The sequence below is a fragment of the Solanum dulcamara genome, chromosome 7 (assembly GCF_947179165.1).
Source record: "Solanum dulcamara chromosome 7, daSolDulc1.2, whole genome shotgun sequence".
Taxonomy (NCBI): Eukaryota; Viridiplantae; Streptophyta; class Magnoliopsida; order Solanales; family Solanaceae; genus Solanum; species Solanum dulcamara.
In genome coordinates, this window is record NC_077243.1 from 55,445,001 (window position 1) to 55,466,349 (window position 21,349).

The 21,349-nt window shown below is 40.5% G+C and overlaps 1 pseudogene; it reads right to left on the reverse strand.

Moving 5' to 3' along the window:
• LOC129894756 (uncharacterized) overlaps positions 1-1,167 on the reverse strand; it is a 6,632-nt pseudogene extending 5,465 nt beyond the window's left edge.
• Positions 1,168-21,349: the final 20,182 nt, after the last annotated feature.

Consider the following 21,349-nt stretch of genomic DNA (forward strand, 5'->3'; position numbering starts at 1 on the left):
TTTCTCCCCGACACTTTTCGAAGTTACTCACATGTTCTTCAAGCAACTACCCACAATCCTAGCTTTGAATCACTAATTTTGGACAATAAATGAGGAAGATATGGACTTTTGATGTTTTGAAAATAAATAGAAAATTCGTCCTTGTTCTCCATTAAAAGACCAAGGATTTGGCCTTCGCAAATGCGGCCTAATTGGACCACGAATGTAGAGTTTTCAAAGCTTGGCCTTCGTGAACGCGGAGGGTACTCCGCAAACATGGAAGGCAAATGCCTTGGCCTTCGCGAATGCGGTAGATCTTCCACAAATGCGGAAGGCACCTTAATAACCCTTCGCGAATACGGAGACCAACTCCTTTGGCTTCTGTGAATGCGGCCTTCTACCCATGAATGCAAAGGGATAAATTGCCCTGCACCAGAACAGTGTCGCAATAATACTTTGGCCAAATCCCAAATCTCTGGTAGGGTGCTCGGGATTTTTTCGAAATTCTGTGCGCGCAAATGAGATATGCTACCCCACCAAATTCGATATTTCAGACTCAATGATACATTTGAAATTCCAATATGAAATCATTTTAACGAAAATTGGGTCCTACACCCAAATGCCATTTTAAACAAATTCTACAATGGACCTCGTGATTAGACTAAAAGCCTTGAGAAGTGAACCAAATGTCATCCTAGACCAAACTTGATATTCAAGAACTAACCGCATTGATGTCATATCCATACTGTGCTGCCTAGGCTCTGTAGACTCAAACTAACCAACCGAAGAATGACAATGCCTACCATATAAGGCCTCGAACGGGGCCATCTAAATGCTAGAATGGTAGCTATTGTTGTACGCAAACTCTGCCAAAGGCAAGAATCGATCCCACTAACCCCTAAAATCCATAACACATGCTCAAAACATATCCTCAAGGACTTGAATAGAGTTCTCTCACTGGCCATCATTCTTTGGGTAAAATGCTATGCCAAGGTGAATACAAGTGCCAAACTCCTTCTGAAAAGCTCTCCAAAAGCTAGAAGTGAACTGTGAATCCCAATCTAAAATAATAGATACAGGCACACCATAAAGACGAACCACCTCCTGAATGTAGATATGAGCCAACCTCTCAACACTTAAGGAAGTATGAACAGAGAGGAAGTTTGCTGACTTTGTCAATCGATCCATAATGACCCAGATATTTTCAACATGTCATGAACTGACCTAGGGCCAAGTCATAATACGGCGATTGAAACCTCGAAGGACTCCAACCAAGCCTCTTGTACAAATCTTAAGCATACATAAGGTAAAAAAAAGCAAAAACATCATAAGAGAGTCTAAATCATGAATAAAAATTCAAGAACGTCATATGACAACATAAACTCGAAATATTTGTCAAAATAGATGCCTCTACTCAGTAATATGGGCGGGAGCTAAGAGAAGTCCCTAGCTCACCCTCAATATAAAACATAGCAAAAGTCTTTAAAAATAATAATAACTCGATAACTAGTCCCCGATAAATGAGGACTCATCACAACCCCTGCTGGATAGGAAAGCTTAACTAGCCACGTAGATGAGTATGAGATTCAACCTCAACCCCTACATTATGAGACAATGTAGGCAAAAAGTATGCATTAGTACGTTGGAATATACTAAGTATGAGGGCATGACATGCAACGTAAATCATGAAATACAGTGGTCAAGTAAATCACATGATAAGATGAGGTAAGTAAAGAAATAAGAAAATCATGTTGACCAAAACATTTAAAAAGTATAATTTAAAATCATAGCATACATAAGAGATCATACATATGTGAGATAGGAATCATAAACGACAATAAGACCATGTGATCTATAACATGGAATCCCATTGTCTCCCCATACAATGAAGAAAAAGAGGAATCTACTTGCCAAGGTAGACTCTACCCTGCTAGGCGGACCATACATATGCTATATATGGATCCAATAGCTAGGAAATGAAGGCAACCTATGGTGGCACGTAGTTTATGGGACATGAGGCTGCTACTAAGGATTTTGGTAGGGCCCCCACCTGAAGTCCACTCGGTGCTAAGTCAAATCCCACGGAATACATGCATAGCATAGAAATCATAATTTTATATATCATGGTCATGGTCATGATCATAGGTTTGAAATCATAGAGTATCTCATTTTCATAACATACTTGTAATGTGAGAATTTTCCTTTCATCATTACAATCATATTTGCATAATTCATATCTTTAGGCCTTAGGTCGCCTTACTTCATAACTTTCATCAAAACTATAATTTGAAACATACTTATAATTCAAGATCATAATTGATATACATAGTCATAATTCATACTTTGAAAATTCATGACCATAACTTATACTTAAAATTAGGGTATGACATAAATGTATGATCAATTGACTTAAAAATCATGAAATTAACTTGAAAACATGCATGATCATAAACTTTATATCAGCCCATACATAATTTATATAGATAATATCATTAGGAAGTATAATTGAAAATACTCATACTTTACATCATAAACACTAGAAATCAAAATAGGAGAATTCATGAAAACAAATCTTCAATTCAATGCAATAACCATCAATTTATATCAAAATAGACTCATGATCATACTTTATGTCAAAATTCATGCAATTGGAATAGAGATCACAAAACCCATAAAAATACCATACTTTAATTTGATAGAAAACCTTGAGAAATTGATTGATGAATGAAAGGATCCATGAATCAATACCCACATACCTTGAGTGAGAACACCAACTAATTTGGAAGAACTTGAGAGTTTTGATGGAGAGCTTGAGTGAATTTGCTTGAAGTCTTCAATGGAAACCCTTGAGACCCTTTTTGTAGAGAGAAATATTTGATAGGTAAATTGTAGAAGAATAAATATAATTAGAGGTTTAGGTTAATATATAGAGTTGAATTAGGTCCTAAAAAATCTAGTTTCATTAACTAATAATTTGGGAAAAGTCTAAAATGCCCCTTTAAAAAACTCAACTCGGCCAGAAATCCTTCCCAGGTCCGCGACACGAACCTGTCATGGACCAACTATTTTGTAAGCTTTTACGAAAATCTATCTTTCGATCTACGGGTCCTAAAAATCACCGAGACCATTTTACCATAGGTTTTGACCCCCTTATCGATATTTTGAACTCGGATTTTTCAAAAAGATTAAGGATAATGCGTTACATAAGCGGCCTATTTCTAAGGCATTCTTAAGGTATTTTGTGAGCATTTTGAGGGATGTTACACCATTAAGGCGGAAGGGGAATTATTAAACCCAAAAGACATCACAAGGAACTCATAGTGGCTATTATAAGTCCTAAATGCTGTAAGGCCCTATATGTTTTGAAGGTTGAAATGCATTATAACAAGGTAAAATAGAGGAAAAATGGCTTCAGAGTATTATTTTTTTTCGAACTCGATGAATTCAAATTGTTTACATGAGTTAGGATAGATTAATAGGTATTTAAAAAGTGTTAGATGTGGTGTAGGGTCACAAGGGATCTCTAACACCAAGCCAAGTCCAAAGAATTTCTATCGGCTAAGTTTTCGTATAAGTCTATATAAGGGTAAATTTCAAATGACCATATCTCTTAGCTTATAACGAATTAGGGCCCATGACCTATCAAATTAAAGTTCTTTGAGTCTTCTTTTCAACTCTACCAAGAGTGCATTATTTGAAGTTTGGAGTAAAAAGTTATGTCCTCTTAACCAAAAGGGTGCGCGCCAAGTCCGTGTCGCGGACTTGGTCAATCTTTGTTCAAATTTTAATTTTGGAAAAAAATGAATTGTGGGGAAACGCCTCCGCATTGCGAACCTGCTCCCAGTTAGTTCAAAATTTAGTAAAAATTGTAGTTTCAAGTAAGGGCAACTTGGATAATTCCCTGAACATATATAGACAAACTTAGACATATTTTGAGGTCATTTTTCAATATTTTGCCTACCCCAAAACCCTAAACTTCATCCCCATCTTTCTTAAATCATCTCCTACAAAATATCCTCTCAAACTCAAGGGATTCAAGGCTCTTCATTCAAGACCAAGCCTCAAGATTTCTTCAAGCTTTACTCTAAGGTATGTGGGTTTCTTCATTTATGGGTTCTTCCACCCATGGTGTCACGCCCCGGGAGGGTATCCTAGACGTAACCGACACCCCAAGTCCATCTCTGACCTCCGAGCGAACCACTTGTTACAATCACTCATTCATTCAAGCACATTCTATCAGCAGAAAACTCAATTTAAGAAAGACTTCTCATATCATAAGGGCCGAAGGCCAGACATTTACAATCAAGACGATAATCAAAATAGGAATCCTCAGGATGACCGCTCGACCTCCTCACATCTCAGTCTATGAAGCCTCTATTCAAGTCTAAAAGGTGCCAATGACAAGCCCATGGTTACCGACAATCTAAATAAAGAAAAGACAATCAAAAACTGTACAGGAAGGCCCAATATCCTCTGGGATTTAGGAGGACTCACCGACTGGCTGAAAGTGTAAGTGGATCTTCAACGGAGCGCCGGTTGATGATCTCTAGTACCTGTCTCTGCATCATGAAACGATGCAGGCCAAATGGCGTCAGTACATGGAATGTACGAGTATGTAAAATGGTCGAATACAACGAACATCAAGGAAGAATAATTCAACCAACTCGGGAGCTCAACTCAAAAGGAATGACAATTCAATCAAATGTCCTAAGTCTAAACAAGAGTATGATTTAGACTGGACCAATCATATACAATTCAACTCAATCTGACTCAGAGTGCTATCAAGACTTACTTGGGAGTTTCTCTTAACCGACAACCAACACTTATGAGCCAGTGAAGGTACAACGAAACGACATCGTTGCCACGCCCGTTCATACCTTGCCAGGGCATGAACAACGAACACTCATGGATCCAATCCAACCAGGTCCTATAATGTCAGGACAAAAGCTCTCGGGGAAGCATCCAACTTTAACGGTTCATTCCCCCCTACGTTTGGCAACACAGGTATTGGGTGCGAGTATGGACTATACTCTTGCCCAATTCGGTGCTCGATACTCCTCCCAAGACTCAATGCTCATAAAACTCCATCAACTCAACTCAATCAACTCATATCAACAAGTCTCATTACAACCTTGTCGACTCATCAACTCTATCACAATCAAATCTCAATCTCAATGCTCAATCTCAATCATATCTTCAAGGAAGCTTTAAATGCACATATAACATCATCTAGATATAAAATCAATCATTACCTCCATCTATTTGAGAAAAATCTTTGTGACTCATCACATCTCCAAGACTTCAAATCGACATTCTTATAATAGGTAATATTTTTAAGAAAATAGTATACTTTATAGAATCTATATAATTAACCAGACCAACAAAACATATTTAGCAACTCAATTCCTCATCATCTCATACTCGCATAAGGACTCATTTTAGGAACCTCTTAGCTCAACAACATTAACACATCAATAATTTGATAAGATGGGAACAATACTCATTCAAACATGTACCATACCAAGAAACTCCATTTTCATGGATATCTAACCTCAAAACAAGAATAGGGCACATGGGTGGACTCAACCCATGTTTTGGTTAGCCTTACATACCTTAGTGAAGAATTGAAGAAAACCTTGAGGTTGGGTCTTTAATGGAGGACTCTAATCTTGAAGCTTCTTGGACTCCTTTGTTGGAAATGAAGAAGAAGAGTAGAGAGAAGGGAGAGGAGCTCTTAGGGCTTTTTTTTTTTAGAGAGAGAGTGAGGGCTGAAGAAAATGGTCCCAAAATATACAAGGCTTGGGTATATATAATTTGGGACAATTCCCAAATTTCCCTTCCTCCAAAATTCTGAAAAATTAGGCCAAAACGCCCTTGGCGCGATAGTGGCACGTTGCGCCCTTGCAGCGCCAAGGCCAATTACGCCTAAAAACCTGCACACCTCATAGTGGCGCGCCGCGCCAGAGACCAAACTACTGAGGCATGTTCCTGGCGCGATAGTGGCGCGTCGCACCCTTACAGCGCCAAGCCCATTGTTCTGAATTCTGGGAATTTGGCCTGAAAAACCCTGCACATTTTTAGTGGCGCGTCGCGCTAGGGACCAAACTACTGAGGCATGTTCCTGGCGCGATAGTGGCGCGTCGCGCCCTTATGGCGCCAGGGCCATTTCCCCAGCAGTGGTAACCCAGGCCAAAATAAAATCCCTGTCGTGCTAGTTCGTCTTCGGATCATCATATCCTTTGGCCTCGAACTCCAAAATCTACGTTCTTGGTGGCGTATGGAAAGAAGACTCGATAAACTTTAATTTGATAGGTCATGGGCCACTCGGATTGACGTCTTTCAAACGATAGGGTCATTGAAAGTCGACCCTCACATGAACTCGTCCTAAACTTAGCCATGACAGATCTTTTGGACTTAGCTCGGTCCTAGGGATCCTCAATGACCCCACATCACCTCCAACGCTCTTAAATTCCTCAGGGACTCATCTTAACTCGAGCACATTACTTCGAAATAAATACGATGGGCCCCACACGTGTACAAAGAAGGCCCGAATCTTGGGAAAAAGTTTGAGGGGTGTTACATTATCTCCCCCTTGGGATCATTCATCCTCGAATGACGAGCAACCAAGAATAGACTCGGGGTACAAATCACAATTAAAATTCAGTCATTCAATCAATTAAATTCTCAATCAAATATCAATCAAAACTCAAAAAGGTACGAATGAATTCGAGTCAAGGAAGTAGTCATTACCTTCAATGCTCTCCTCGGTAGGCACGAATAGATGTGGGTATTTAGACTTCATGGATTCCTCCGCTTCCCACGTGGCTTCCTCAACAAATTGGTTCCTCCACAGAACCTTGACTGAGGCGACTTCTTTGTTCCTCAATTTGAGGATTTGGCGATCAAGAATTTGGATTGGGACCTCCTCATAGGATAAGCTATCCTTAATTCCAACGTTCCCAATAGGGACTACCAATGAGGGATCGCCCAAGCACTTTTTCAGCATTGAAACGTGGAACACCGGATGAATAGAAGCTAGCTCTGAGGGTAGGTCCAGCTCATAAGCGACACTCCCGATCCGCCTCAAAATTTGGTACGGGCCAATGTATCGAGGACTAAGTTTACCCTTCTTTCCAAACCTCATGACCCCCTTCATGGGTGACACTTTCAAATACACCCAATCATCCACTTCAAACTCTAAGTCTCTCCTCCTCACATCGGTGTAAGACTTTTGGCGACTTTGGGCTGTCTTTAGCCTCTCTCGGATAACTCGTACCTTCTCCATGGCTTGATGAACGAGGTCAGGCCCAATCAATTCGGCTTCACCAACTTCAAACCACCCAATGGGCGATCTACACCTCCTCCCATACAAGGCTTCATAAGGAGCCATTTGGATGCTTGCATGGTAGCTATTGTTATATGCGAACTCTATAAGAGGCAAGTGATCGTCCCAATTTCCCTTGAAGTCAAGCACACACGCTCTCAGCATATCTTCCAATGTCTGAATTGTGCGCTCTGCTTGGCCATCTGTCTGGGGATGGAATGCTGTACTCAAGTTCACCCTCGAACCTAATCCCTTTTGAAAGGATTTCCAAAATTGGGAAGTGAATTGGGCTCCTCTGTCTGAGATAATAGACAAAGGGACCCCATGAAATTTGACGATCTCCTGTATATACAACTTTGCATATTCTTCTGCGGTGTCAGTAGTCTTAACCGCCAAGAAGTGAGCTGATTTCGTCATTCTATCCACAATTACCCAAATGGAATCATGGTGCTTTCGGGACTTCGGCAAGCCTGTAATAAAGTCCATGTTGATCATTTCCCACTTCCATTCTGGAATTTCTATGTTTTGGGCTAGACCACATGGTCTTTGATGCTCAACCTTTACTTGTTGACAATTCGGGCATTTGGAAATGAATTCCGCAATATCCTTCTTCATCCCGCTCCACCAGTAGATCTCCCTCAAGTCATGGTACATTTTCGTGGAACCCGGATGAATAGAGTATCTAGAACTATGTGCTTCGGCCATAATCCTCTCTCGAACATCATCAACATCCGTCACGCACAATCTATTTTGGTACCGTAACACACCATCTCCCTCTTGGGTAAAAACCATTACCTCTTGTTTGTGAACTCCTCCCTTCAATTGGAGAAGGACGGGATCTTGGTCTTGCTTCTCCTTCACCTCTGCCACAAGTGAGAACGTAGACCCATCCTGAATGGTAACTCCACCTTCATTATTCTCTTCCAGATGAACTCCCAATCGGGCTAATCTGTGTACCTCCTTCGCCAATTCCCTCCTTCCTTCCTCCACGTGGCTAGTGCTACCCATGGACAACCTGCTAAGAGCATCAGCAACAACATTAGCTTTACCTAGATGGTAGAGGATGCTCATATCATGTCCTTGAGTAGCTCAAGCCATCTCCTTTGCCTAAGGTTGAGTTCCTTCTGGCTAAAGACGTATTGCAAGCTCTTGTGATCGGTGAATACATCGATATGCACTCCATACAGGTAGTGGCGCTAGATTTTAAGTGCAAACACCACAGCTGCCAGCTCAAGGTCATGAGTTGGGTAATTCCTCTCGTAAAGCTTAAGCTGTCTTGAAGCATAGGCTATCACCTTCCCCCTTTGCATCAACACACAACCCAAACCAACTCTGGAGGCATCACAATAAATCACAAAACCTTCTGTTCCATCGGGCAAGGTTAGAACAGGAGCAGTGGTTAGCTTGGTCTTCAATTTCTGGAAACTCTCCTCACAAGCATCAGACCATTGGAACTTAGCCTTCTTTTGGGTCAGCTTAGTCAATGGTGATGATATGGATGAGAATCCCTCTACAAACCTTCGATAGTACCCGGCCAAGCCCAGAAAGCTCCTTATCTCTGTTGGGGATGTGGGTCTAGGCCAATTTTTCACAGCTTCTATTTTCTGAGCATCCACCTGAATACCATCTCCTGATACAATGTGGCCTAAGAAGGCCACTGATGCAAGCCAAAATTCACATTTAGAGAACTTTGCATACAATACCTGGTCCCTCAAAGTTTGTAAAACGACTCTAAGATGATAGGCGTGCTCCTCTTCGTTCTTGGAGTAAACCAGTATATCATCTATGAATACAATCACAAACATATCAAGATACGGTTTGAATACTCGGTTCATGAGATCCATAAAAGCGGCGGGAGCATTAGTCAACCCAAAAGACATGACCAAGAATTCAAAGTGGCCATAACGAGTCTGGAAAGAAGTCTTCGGAACATCGCATTCTCTCACCTTCAACTGGTGGTAGCCGGATCTCAAGTCTATCTTTGAGAAACAAGTGGCACCTTGAAGTTGGTCGAATAAGTCATCTATTCTGGAGAGAGGGTATTTGTTCTTCACAGTGACTTTATTCAACTGCCTGTAGTCGATACACATTCTAAGGGACCCATCCTTCTTTCGCACAAATAGGACCGGAGCACCCCATGGAGAGACACTCAGCCTAATGAATCCCTTATCTAACAAGTCCTTCAGCTGCTCCTTCAACTCCTTCAACTCAGCCGGAGCCATTCTATATGGAGGAATTGAGATAGGCTGGGTATCAGGAAGAACATTAATCCCGAAGTCGATCTCTCTATCAGGAGGGACTCCAGGTAGATCTTCAGGAAAGACATCCGGAAACTCGTTGACAATCGGGACCGACTCAAGGGATGGAGACTCAATGCTGTCATCTTTCACTCGGACAAGGTGATAAATACACCCCTTTTGAGATTAGCTTCCTGGCCCTAAGGTATGAAATAAACTTACCCTTAGGCACAACAGGACTACCCTTCCACTTTATGACAGCCTCATTCGGGAATTTGAACGTGATAATCTGAGTTCTACAATCAATAGAGGCATAACAGATATAAAGCCAGTCCATGCCAAGGATCACGTCGAAATCAACCATGTCTAACTCAACCAAGTCAGCCAAGGTGTCCCTGTGATGAATTGACACGGTACAATCTCTATAGACTCTCTCAGCTAGGACAGAATCACCGATAGGAGTGGCCACACTAAAAGGCTCAAGAAGACGCTCAGGAATTTTATTGAATTTACTAGCCACATAAGGAGTCACAAAAGATAGGGTGGCACCTGGGTCCATCAATACATAACAATCAAAAGAAGAGACTCGAATCATACCCGTCACGACGTTTGGAGAGTTCTCCTGATCTTGGCGACTACCCATGGTATATAGGCGGTTTGTACCTCCACTCGTACCTGGAGTAGCGCCCCTCTGATTACCTCTAGCTGGTGGTGCGGTGGCAGAGGACTGGGCCCTGTTCCCCCATGTTGGGCATTCCCTCAGAAGATGGCCCATTTGGCCGCATTTATAGCAACCAACCATTCCTGCTCTGCATTCTCCCAAGTGGAGCCTACCACACTTGCTGCATGGTGGCTTTCCCTTCAAACCTTGACTTACACTGGCCGGGGATTGAGAAACCTGAGGTCTGAAATTTTGGCGACTTTGTCCCTGCCGATCATACCTGTCCTGCGGCATCGGTGCGCTGGCGGTAGATGAGGCATAGGTGGAAGGTCTCTTCTGGAAGAAGGACCTGTTGCCCTTACCTTGCCTCTGCTCATTCTCATGCCCAGATGACCTTGCCTTTTTGCTCAGGTGCTCTTCTCTGTCTTTTCTCTTTTCCTCCTCTACTTGTTGAGCATACACCATTAATCTGGAAAGGTCCATATCCGAGATCAACAATGCTGCCTTGCATTCTTTCTTCACATGCCTCCCTAATCCGGAGATGAACTTTCTCATCTTCGACCTCACATCAGGAATCATTTCTGGAGCATATCTGGACAGCTGGATGAACTTTAGGCCATACTCCTTAGCCGACATTCCTTCCTGCTTCAGATTAACGAATTCCTCCACCTTCGCTTCCCTCAATTCTCGAGGAAAGAAGTGGTCAAGAAAAGCCCCCTCGAATTCATCCCATCTAGCAGGTTCAGCATCTTCACCTCTACTCTGCTCCCATTGGTTATACCAAATGTTTGCCACATCTTTGAGTTGATAAGACACCAACTCGACCCCCTCGATTTCGGTAGCGTGCATAGCTTTTAGAATCTTCCACATTTCATCAATGAAATTCTGTGGATCTTCATCAACCTTAGAACCCGTAAATGCCGGTGGGTTCATCCTCAGAAAGTCTCTAATTCTAGCGGTAGCAGATGGCTCCAGGGAACTAGAGCTGAGAGTCGTCGAGCTTTGATTGCCGCTTTGGGCGGCCATTAGTTGAGTGAGCATGGCAATTGCCCCTCGAAATTCAGCTTCTGATGTGGGTGCGGGTGGAGTAGGTGGCACTTGAGGTGCCTCCGCATATCTCGTGGGTCGGCCTCTAGCCCTTGCTGGGCGTGCCTCTGACTGTGGCATCCCTGCATTATCAACATTCCTCTGGCTAGCGGTACGTTTAGGAGGCATTATCTGTAACGTATGAACGCACGAATTAGAAAGGAAGTTTTATGGAGTTCAACTCCATTGCACGAATTTAGAGTATGAAAGAAGTGAAACAATTCCTAATGTCCTATAGCCTCCTGCTCATAAGTGTGGTGCACAACACACCCATAAGCAAGACTCTACTAGACACGGCTTCATAGACTCCCTAGGACACTTGAACTCTGTGCTCTGATACCATGTTTGTCACGCCCCGGGAGGGTACCCTAGACGTAACCGGCACCCGAAGGCCATCTCTGACCTCCGAGCGAACCACTTGTTACAATCACTCATTCATTCAAGAACATTCTATCAGCAGAAAACTCAATTTAAGAAAGACTTCTCATATCATAAGGGCCGAAGGCCAGACATTTACAATCAAGACGATAATCAAAATAGGAATCCTCAGGATTACCACTCGACCTCCTCACATCTCAGTCTATGAAGCCTCTATTCAAGTCTAAAAGGTGCCAATGACAAGCCCATGGCTACCGACAATCTAAATAAAGAAAAGACAATCAAAAACTGTACAGGAAGGCCCAATATCCTTCGGGATTTAGGAGGACTCACCGACTGGCTGAAAGTGTAAGTGGATCTTCAACGGAGCGCCGGTTGATGATCTCTTGTACCTGTCTCTGCATCATGAAACGATGCAGGACAAATGGCGTCAGTATATGGAATGTACGAGTATGTAAAATGGCCGAATACAACGAACATCAAGGAAGAATAATTCAACCAACTCGGGAGCTCAACTCAAAAGGAATGACAATTCAATCAAATGTCCTAAGTCTAAACAAGAGTATGATTTAGTCTGGACCAATCATATACAATTCAACTCAATCTGACTCAGAGTGCTATCAAGACTTACTTGGGAGTTTATCTTAACCGACAACCAACACTTATGAGCCAGTGAAGGTACAACGAAATGACGTCGTTGCCACGCCCGTTCATACCTTGCCAGGGCATGAACGACGAACACTCATGGATCCAATCCAACCAGGTCCTATAATGTCAGGACAAAAGCTCTCGGGGAAGCATCCGACTTTAACGGTTCATTCCCCCCTACATTTGGCAACACAGGTATTGGGTGCGAGTATGGACTATACTCTTACCCAATTCGGTGCTCGATACTCCTCCCAAGACTCAATGCTCATAAAACTCCATCAACTCAACTCAATCAACTCATATCAACAAGTCTCATTACAACCTTGTCGACTCATCAACTCTATCACAATCAAATCTCAATCTCAATGCTCAATCTCAATCATATCTTCAAGGAAGCTTTAAATGCACATATAACATCATCTAGATATAAAATCAATCATTACCTCCATCTATTTGAGAAAAATCTTTTTGACTCATCACATCTCCAAGACTTCAAATCGACATTCTTATAATAGGCAACATTTTTAAGAAAATAGTATACTTTATAGAATCTATATAATTAACCAGACCAACAAAACATATTTAGCAACTCAATTCCTCATCATCTCATACTCGCATAAGGACTCATTTTAGGAACCTCTTAGCTCAACAACATTAACACATCAATAATTTGATAAGATGGGAACAATACTCATTCAAACATGTACCATACCAAGAAACTCCATTTTCATGGATATCTAACCTCAAAACAAGAATAGGGCACATGGGTGGACTCAACCCATGTTTTGGTTAGCCTTACATACCTTAGTGAAGACTTGAAGAAAACCTTGAGGTTGGGTCTTTAATGGAGGACTCTAATCTTGAAGCTTCTTGGACTCCTTTGTTGGAAATGGAGAAGAAGAGTAGAGAGAAGGGAGAGGAGCTCTTAGGGCTTTTTTTTTTTAGAGAGAGAGTGAGGGCTGAAGAAAATGGTCCCAAAATATACAAGGCTTGGGTATATATAATTTGGGACAATTCCCAAATTGCCCTTCCTCCAAAATTCTGAAAAATTAGGCCAAAACGCCCTTGGCGCGATAGTGGTGCGTCGCGCCCTTGCAGCGCCAAGGCCAATTACGCCTAAAAACCTGCACACCTCATAGTGGCGTGCCGCGCCAGAGACCAAACTACTGAGGCATGTTCCTGGCACGATAGTGGCGCGTCGCACCCTTACAGCGCCAAGCCCATTGTTCTGAATTCTGGGAATTTGGCCTGAAAAACCCTGCACATTTTTAGTGGCGCGTCGCACTAGGGACCAAACTACTGAGGCATGTTCCTGGCGCGATAGTGGCGCGTCGCGCCCTTATGGTGCCAGGGCCATTTCCCCAGCAGTGGTAACCCAGGCCAAAATAAAATCCCTGTCGTGCTAGTTCGTCTTCGGATCATCATATCCTTTGGCCCCGAACTCCAAAATCTACGTTCTTAGTGGCGTATGGAAAGAAGACTCGATGACCTTTAATTTGATAGGTCATGGGCCACTCGGATTGACGTCTTTCAAACGATAGGGTCATTGAAAATCGACCCTCACATGAACTCGTCCTAAACTTAGCCACGACAGATCTTTTGGACTTAGCTCGGTCCTAGGGGTCCTCAATGACCCCACATCACCTCCAACGCTCTTAAATTCCTCAGGGAATCATCTTAACTCGAGCACATTACTTCGAAATAAATATGATGGGCCCCACACATGTACAAAGAAGGCCCGAATCTTGGGAAAAAGTTTGAGGGGTGTTACACATGGAGTTGAAAAACCCTTTCCAACTAATTCCTTTGAATTCAAGTATTAATTCTTTATGGATACTTCTAATTTCTTCTGACTAGCATGAAACATGATTGAAATTGTGGTTATTGACTCAATTTGCATACAATTGATTACTACCTATGAATGCCCTAATTTCCTATCTTGGGTTCATGAATTTTCAAATGGGTTTTGTTCAATCCTTCTCAAATTGCTAGATTATGGTTCAAATTATTGATATTATATTCAAATAAGCTCATATTACTACTCAATTGCATGAATTATTGAATTTCAAGTAATTTTCTATCTTAAGCTATTATGGGTCTTTCAAATGAATGGTGGTTTATTTGAAGTATATTTTGAATTGACTCAATTGATAATGTTTATGCATGGTTCTATTGAAAAGCATGTTTGAAAGATGAATTGAATAGAACCCACCTAGTTTTACTATGTTTTAAATAAAGTTTGACTTGAAAGCTTTGACTTCGAATGAATGTTTATGAAAGCAATGTCTATAATTAAAAAGGGAGTCTTATGAAATGAAAGAATGATGAAATTCGAGTTAAGTAAGAATACTGGTGGAGGATATCTCACCTAGTTAATGATTAAGGAGTTATCCTAAGATTATAAATTTATGATAATACGAGGTCAGGGATTGAACAATTGCCCACCCATCTGACACAACTATGACTTATGGCATACGAGTTGGACTACCTAACTCCTAGTTGGACTAGAGGCTAGGGGAGAATACCCATGTCCCAAAACTATGTGCCACCAAGGGTATGAAAGGATTAGAGGCGAATACCCAAATATATAAGATGTGATTACCCAAATTATCAAGGCTTGGAGGTGAGTATACCCAATTCTAAGAACTAGGGGTGAGTACCCGGTTCACACAATCGCTTAGTGGATCTACTTAGGCATTAGAGAGCCAACCTTGGCAAGTAGCTCCCCCTTTCCTCTGGTGTATGGGTAAACATCGGGACTCCATGTTTTAGCTCTCATGGTTTCATGTTGATTATGGTCTCTCTCACTCATGGTTTTGCGACTCTCTCTATGACTTAAGATTCTTACTACTACTTATGAACTTACAAGCTCTTTTTTGGTTTTCCATTATGATTATTACTATCCATGGATTGTACAAGTTCTCTTTTTAATATTGCATTATGGTTTTAAATGACATTAGCCTTACTCATGATTTACTATTTCATATAAATGATTTACTTATCATGTGCTCTAACCTTGATCATCATTGCTTTTATGTCATGTATTGTGTTGCTCACATACTTAGTACATTCAAAGTACTAATGCATACTCTTTTGCCTACATGATATCCCCATGTAGGGACTGGTGCTCCTCCTCGTTCTCCTCCATGTGGCTAGTTGATATTTTGTTTAAAGGATACTTTTGGTGAGTTCCCATGTTTTGGAAACAATACTCCTTTTTTGTTCTAGCTTATAATATGTTGAGACCTCTAGACACTTACTATGACATTTTATTCAATTTTGATTGAGGGTAAGCTAGGGACTTGTTTTAGCCCCCGCTAAATCTAAAGGTTTGAGGTATTGTTGGACATATGTAAGTTAAAAATTTACTATTATGGTTCTTGCTTCAAGGTTTCCCATAGTCCCTCTTTCCCTTTGTTTCCACTTGTTTATTTATTATCATTACTTATGAAAGGCTAAATGAATGCTAACAGGCTTGTTTGAGGTACATTCGAGTTCTTCATTTGCCATGTTACGTCTAGGCCTTAGGCTTTAGTCATGATAAATACGGTCTTAGGGATGTCCACTGCCCTAATCCTTAGCTGATGGTAACCGAATCTCAAGTCAATCTTAGAAAATACTGCAGCACCCTAAAGCTGATCAAAAAGGTCATTAATGTGAGGCATAGGGTAATAGTTCTTCATCGTCACCTTGTTGAGATTTATGTAGTCAATACATATCCTTATAGTCCCGTTCTTTCTCTTCACGAATAGAACAGGGGCACCTTATGGAAACATACTCGGACTGATGAACCCCTTACCTAAGAGGTCCTCAAGTTAAACACTGAGTTCCTTGAGCTCTGCAGGTGTCGTGTGATAAGGTGGAATAGATATAGGTTGGTTACCTGAGAAGATCAACCTGTAAGAATATGGCTGCCACTACCTGAAGATTATACATATGATCCCTTCAAACTCTAGCCCATGCTAGGACCACCCTACTGATGCTAGATGCCCTCAGAAGCAGGTAATGCACCTAAACAGGCTGAATGGACTGAACCTATTGAAATCTCTAGCGGGGGCTATCATAGTAGTCCCTCCCTCTAGTCTAGGACCCACTTTAGCTGCCCTAGCAATGAGGTCTCTTATCGCTTCTCCTTTGGGCCTCACAATGAATATGCTCTATGGAACAGGCAAGGTTGACCATATCAGAAATGAATGGGCCACTAAAGCCAGATGCTCTGTATCAACCCTCAGTCTGTGCTATAACCCATGCAAAAAGCAAAATACTCTCTTCTTCTCCGTGGGTAAGATCATGTTGGTATAGCGGGATAACTCATGAAACCTTGACTCATACTCTGAGATGCTCATGGAGCCCTGCTCCATCCTAGAGAACTGATCAAGAAGCCTGTCCATGATGATTCATGGTATGAAATGGGCTAAAATAATCCTTTAAGAATCATCCTAATATATAGGAGGCACCAGCTGGCTTAGATAACAAATATGAGAACCACCACTACCTGGCGAGCCCACGGATTTGATGTGTGGTGAAGTTGGCTCCTTTTGAATCCATGAGGCCTAAGGACTGAAGCTTCTCCTTGCATGTTGTCAAAAACTCATGGCATACTCCCCAATCACCCAGTAAACATCGGCGGTGATAGTCTCTAAAATAACTCGAGCATCTTCTACTTGCTCAGTGGTATTGCCCCATCATCAAAACCCAGTTATACAACCATGGGAGCTGGTAGGGGCTACTGCTGAAGGTTCACCCTGCGATAATGGGGTTGGAGCTGGAACCTACCTCATTTCACCTATATCTACTAAATTCTATGTAAGTATGGCATGAAGCTCTAGTGCTGCAGCTGGTGCCGGTGGTGGCTAGGCTTGTCCCAGCCCTACTGGCTGTGGAGGTACAAATATTGCCTGTGGCTTCTCCTTGGGCTATGAAGCCTCTTATCTGTATAGGACGGTGCTACAACACTCGCACGAACTTTAAGTTGGTCTTTACCCCTAGATGGGGATCTATCTGCGGGGCTTAGTGCATCATCCCCGGTCGCGGTTCCTCGAGTTTGAGCCATTTTACAAAAGAGTGAAACAAGTGAGATTTCAAGGAACTAATAAGACACACATTGAGTGAACACAAGTTAGAAGGGGAAATCTTCCTAATGACATCATGCAGCCTCCCAAAGATAAGTTACACACATCTCTGTATTGATCTGGATGACTCTATTAGATGTTAGCTCTATACACATGAGACCGATGAACCTGGGACTCTGATACTAATTTTTCACGACCTAATTTATCGAGCCATGATGGCACCTACTATAACCCACTAATAGGTAAGACAACTGGTAATCTAGAATAACTAGTAATGGGTTTAAGGGTAGAGACTACACAAGAATAAGCAATCATAATATAAACAAAATAAATGTCAAGACCCGGACTAGGCCAGAGACGTGACACGATAATCAAAACTCCAAAGGGATACAACTAAGCCTCTTGAACGTATAGTAAGCATAAATAAGGTAAAGTAAAGTGTAAATAACATAGGGAAAAGTCTCAAAGAATGAATCATAAAAGAAAGTGTAAGCTTGACTACATAGACTCTATATCTTTTGTCCAACATATGCCTCAACTAATCAAGAAGGGCGAGGGCTAAGACATGTACCTAGACCACCATCAACATGAATATAACGAAAGTCTTTAAAGTGAAACAACTCATAACTCGCCCTCGATAGATGAGGAATCACCAAAATTCACCAAATGAAAACTCAACTAGCCATGCATGGAAGGAATGTGATCCTCAATCCCTACATTACAAAATAATGTAGGCAACAAATATGTGTTAGTATGTTTGAATGTACTAAGTATGTGTACATGCCATACAATATAAATCATAGGATGCAATGATCAATCAACGTACATGACAAAGAGGATAAGTAAAGTCATGGAAAAATCATAGTGATCAAAGAATTTAAGAGACATAGAGCCCGTTTGGATTGACTTAAAAAAGTAACTTTTATGTATAAAGTGCTTTTAGAACTTTGAAGTGCTGAAAGTTATTTTTATAAATAAGCAGTTGAGTGTTTGGATAAAAGTGCTTATGATGTGAATTTTAGGGTTAAAAGAATAAAAAAAGGTAGTTTGAAAATTTAGTTAAAATATAAGGGATGTAAAAGTAATTTCCATGGTCAAAGAAAATGACTTTAAGCACTTTGAAAACAAAAGTTAGGAATCCTAACTTTTCATTTTTGACTGACTTTAAGAACTTTATGGCTTAAAGTCAGCATTAGGCAAACACGTCCAAAAGCTAAAAAGGGGCTTTAAGTTAGTTTTGACCAACTTAAAGCCAATCCAAATGGGCTCATAGTTGAGATCATAAAAGAACATAAAGAGAGTATACATATGTGGGATAGAATCATATCTGACAATAAGACCATGTGAGGTATAACATGGAATCTCGAAGTCTCCAATACAATGGAAAGAAGCAGAATCTACCTTCCAAGGTAGACTCTACCCTTCTAGGCAGGTGTCATGAACATGTGATATATATGGATCTACTAGCTAGGCCATCAAGGAAAATCTATGCTGGCACGTAGTTATGAGACAAGAGACTTTATATAAGGACACCGTAGGTCGAACCCCCACCTCAAGACTCATTCGGTGCTAAGTGAAATCCCACAGAATACATAACATAGTAATCATACATAACATATATCATAAACTTATTCATAGGGTTAAAATTCATAGAGTAGCTCATTTGATAGAGTAATTGCAATGTGAGTAAAAACCTTTCAACATAAGAAATCATACTTGCATAGTTCACGTAATTAGGTTCCTAGGTCACTAATTAAAGATCGTAAGTCACCTTTCTTTATAACTTGCATGAAATCCATGTCATGAAAATAATCATAATCCATGATCATAATTCATACTTGAAATTAAGATATAACTTGAATACATAGTCAATATGATCGAAAACCATGAAAGTTCTTCAAAAATTATTGAACTTTCTAATCATAATTCATGTAAATCATTATTGAGAATAGCTTCATGCTTGGGCATTCATAATTCAACTTGAAATCATACAATTGATGTAGAATAATTCTTATAATGATCATTGATAACAATTAAAAATGTAATTGAAACAACCTATGACAATTCATCAAAACTAGGGTCAATCCCCCTATACCTTGAGGAAATCAAATTAGAAATTGAAGAGGAATCTTGATGAACTTGAAACCCTAGCTTGAAATTGTAGGAGAAACTTGAGAGAGATTTGATAGTCTTGCCTTAGGGAATTTAGGAGAATGAATTTGAATAGGAGGGGAATTTGAAGAGTAGGGTAATAATAAGCCTTGAACATGTCCATAAAATTGTCAAGGTTCATTGAATCAAACTTAGAAAAAGATAGAAATACCCTTCACTAAATTCGAATTTTGATCCAATGAATTGGCTCCTATGAGTCATAGAAGCCTTTACGACTCATCGATCTAAGTTATCCTGGTAACACTACAAACTCTAAATTCCCTGAGTCTCTAAAGTTGTTTCTACAAGTCGTTCTTATGACTCCTAAAAAGTATTATGGTTTGTAGACCCTTATGATCCTACAGGTCCTGAGAACTTGCATGTTTGAGCCTCTAATATTTTCCTACGAGTCAGTGTTACGACTCGTCATTAGGCCTATGACTCATCATATTGAGTCGTAGGACCTCCCTGAAATTTAGTCCTTAACAAGCATAACAGTTCACTCTACGACTCATCTCTATGAGTTATAGGAATAGCTACGAGTCATAGAGGGACTCGTGAACTTGAAGTCATTAATATTTTGAGGAATTCTCTTGGGTTTCAACTTTTTGACTTTTGAGGTCTTACAATATCTCCCCCTTAGGAACTTTCGTAGTCAAATAAGATCAACTTAGAATGAAGAGGATATGGAACAAGGACTAGCAACCCAACAAGAATATAATAGTACATAGAAAACACAAATCATGAAATTTTCGAACTTAACATAAATCATGACTTTAAAAATGAACTTCCTGAATATGCATGCATATGGAAGACATATAAATATGAAACGTAGGAGTTTAAGCAATTTGAACATGAATAACTTAGTTCCTTAGGCTCGAGTGGAAGGAAAGCGATATAAGGATTTATCATGTCCTCTTACGCTTTCTATGTAGCACTCTCTACTTTTTGATTTTTCTACAACACCTTGACGGACACAACCTCTTTGTTTCTTAATCTTTTCACTTGCACTTGCAAGTCTAAGATTTCCATTGGAACGTCCTCGTAAGTCAAAGTCTCTTCAACGTTCACATTCTACAATGGTACAATATCATTTGGATCACCCACAAACTTTCTCAATATTGACATATGAGATACTGGATGAACCATAGACAACTTGAATGGCAAATCTAATTCATATACCTCTTTTCCAAAATGATTCAATATTATATAAAGTAATACATATATAGGAATCAATTTCCCTTTCTTACAAAAATGCATTATACCTTTCATGGGCAAAATCTTCAAATATACCCAATCATCCACATCAAATTCAATGTCTCTTCTTCTAGTGCCTGAATATGACTTTTGGTTACTTTGAGTTGGTTTCAATCTTCTCTTATGAGCCTTACTTTCTCCATTGCATCTACTACCAAATCGAGATCAATCACTCCATCTCACCTCCTTCAAACCATCCTACTGAAGATCTACATCTTCTTTCATACAAGGCTTTAAAAGGAGCCATTTGGATGTTAGAGTGATAACTATTATTGTAGGCAAACTCAATCAATGAAAAATGCTCATCCCAACTTCCTCTAAAATCAATCACACACACCCTCAACATATCCTATAAAGTTTGGATTATTCTTTCAGCTTGTCCATCAGTTTGATGATGGAACGCAATACTTAATTGAGTACCTCAATTCGATATAATAGACACGGGTACACCATGAAGCTTTACCAATTCCCGAATATACAACTTAGCAGAGTCTTTGGCACCATCGGAAGTCTTAACTGATAGAAAATATTCTGACTTTATTATTCAGTCCACAAC